Source organism: Papio anubis, chromosome 11 (genome assembly GCF_008728515.1).
Source record: "Papio anubis isolate 15944 chromosome 11, Panubis1.0, whole genome shotgun sequence".
NCBI classification, from domain to species: domain Eukaryota; kingdom Metazoa; phylum Chordata; class Mammalia; order Primates; family Cercopithecidae; genus Papio; species Papio anubis.
The window spans coordinates 10242944-10245540 of NC_044986.1; the positions used below are offsets into that span (position 1 = coordinate 10242944).

General features: G+C 45.2%; 1 long non-coding RNA gene across 2 annotated transcripts in view; it reads left to right on the forward strand.

The window, feature by feature from the left end:
- The window catches only part of LOC103887789, a 16098-nt gene extending 13741 nt beyond the window's left edge, over window positions 1-2357 (forward strand). For both annotated transcript variants that reach the window (XR_002524492.2, XR_004176863.1), the window contains one exon: window positions 1-2357. This exon is cut by the window's left edge and continues 1761 nt beyond it. This is a non-coding gene — a long non-coding RNA (uncharacterized LOC103887789).
- The last annotated feature ends 240 nt before the right edge of the window (window positions 2358-2597 follow it).

A 2597-nucleotide genomic window follows, 5' to 3' on the forward strand; every position in this document is an offset into this window, starting at 1 on the left:
TACAACTTACAAAATTACCATGAGGATAAAGTGTGATTAAAATAACTGCAAGTTATAACAAAATACATTGAACATTTAGTGTTTGCTGGGTAATTGACACAGATGATCCCATTTAATCTTGATGATGACCCTATGACATAATTACTACTGTAATTATCATTATTGCTGTTCCTGTTTTAGAGATGACAGTGATGTCCCCAATCTCCCCCAGCTAGAAGAAGGTGGCAGTGCTGTCCCTCGGGTCTGTGTGCTTTGCCACTATGCCAGATGACCTCAGGAGCAAAACCCTTTAGATGTCAGGAGTGATTAATCACAACAATCATGTCTAGTTGCCATAGTGCCTTTTGTCTTGAGGGAGTTGGGAACCAACTCTGCCATGGGGGAAGGCTGCTGCTTCTGGAGCAGGAGGTCTGGCAATGTCATCCACTGGCCAAGTGCAGCAACCAGGGCAGGAAGCCCCTCAGCAGAACCTCCACCCCAGAGCCCACCCTGTCCATTCCATCTGCCCTCCTGACGGCAGGAGTAACTCTTGCTTTAAGCATCAAGGCTTCTCTTGGTGTGCCCTGGTCATATTCCAACAGCAGTATTTCCCCAGAGTGGCTCCCCAGAGTGTTCAGTAGGATGATGGCCTGTGTCCCCTCATTGTTCCAGAAGTCCCCAGGCCCATCTCATGGCATCTGAAGGGGTCTCTGGTGAGCTGCCTCACTCTCTGAAGAAAAGTTATCTTTATTCACACCAAAGAATAAACAAATGGCAGATACTGTCGAAAGAAGGTAGAGGGACATGTGCTTCTACGATCTGTCAGTATGCCCACGTGACCACCGCTCCAGTATGACTCTAGATGGCGGGCAGGTGGGCACCCACAGATGGCAAAGATGGCCATGGCCTGTTCTGTGCCCTCCCCTCCTTTAAGGAAAGTGGCCCTGTCAATATGCATATGTATATTTAAACCCAAAACGCCCCTGTCTGAGGCTGAGGATAAATCTGCATGGGCTGAGAATTCCATGGCACATGGAGAAAGAGCCAATCGCGAGTCCCCACTCGGATATTCGAACTGCTTGCAGTGCAGACGCTGAGATCCTGCCTTCTTGCTTGAACAGGGATCAGGCTCAGGTTTAAGGAAGGAGGAGCCATTTGTAGAATTTGTAGTTTAAGATTTTCCAACCAAATCTCCATTGATACTCTCAAACTGTGTTTTTTAAATGCCTCTGGTCAATCATTTTATTTAAGAAATGTGGATTGAAGGCTTATGTGATTATTTCTTTTTTTCTTTTTTTTTTTTTTTTTCAAGACCCTGGGCAATCTGCTGAAGTTATGTGATTATTTCATAAAAGGGGTTCACCAAAAACATTGGTGGTGGATTTTAAAGAATCTCCCATTATGTGACTGACTAAATTTTACCTTTAAGTGAAATTAAAGAGGCTTGCAGATGCTGGTATCGGCCCCATGACCCACGCATTGGGCTTTCTGAAATATCCATTTTACAGCTCTCCAGTTCCTAACAGGAGAGAAAATAGAGGTGCCAGGTTGTTTGACCTTGGGACCCTGAGGGTAGTGGGGGCCCCCAAACAGCAGCAGGAATGTGAAGTTTGTTTAGGCCCAAGGGCGGGACAGAGTGCCTATGGTGGATGGAGCCATCTGGCTCAGCTGGCAGGCAGCAGTTTTGGGTAAGGAGGCTTCCATTCCTCCGATTCATTCTCCAGGAGAGGCTGGGCCTCTGAGTAGTATATCTGGCCCTTCAAAGTTTGTAAGGCATGTTTACATCTATTATCTCATTTGACTCTCACAGCTTGTATTGCTATTTTCTCCATTTTACGGGTAAGAAAACCAAAGCTCAGGGAGAAAAGAACTCACCCAAGGCCACAGTCCCGGTTTAAAAGCAGAGCCAGAACTCAAACATAGGTTTCCTGACTCCAACCCACTCACGTGCAGTCACAGGAGTTGCATTCTTCTGCTCCTTCTTGGGGACTGACTGAAGAGAAGGGATTGGTTGGATTCTAATAAAGGTAGTTCTGAAGATTCATCTGAAGCTGCTAATTTTGTTGCTTTTATGCAAGGTTTGTATTTTCTTGGTGCACTTCTGGTTGTGCTGAATTTAATTATTTGTAACAAAGCATCTTCACAGCCCCTAGTAAAAATATGCATAATTATGATGTATAACGATGTAGGAATCCCCGAAAACCCTCAGCAGCCCCTTCCTGGAGAAGGTGAAACTTCCTGAATGAAGCACCCCACTGCTTTACCAAAACATCCCCCGTAATTAGGGCACATTAAGGATGCAATGCCCGTAAAATTGGATTGTTTAAAAATAATGAAACTTTAAGCAGCAAAAAAAAAAAAAAAAGGAATTTTAACAACTAAAGATTTTCAGAGGGTGATTAGCAAAGATTTCCTTCCAGTTTGAAAAGATTAAAATGTCACTGAGAGAGTGGAATGCAGAGAAGAAATGAAAGGGACACCTTCCTGCCCCTGAGGTGGGTGGGCCGTGGGAGACCTGGCTCCACCAGAGAGGGGGGCAGCCACGTGTTGCCGAGAATAGGGTCTGCAGGCATCATCAACTACGGTGGGATTATGGGTTAAATAAGGCTCCCATTCTT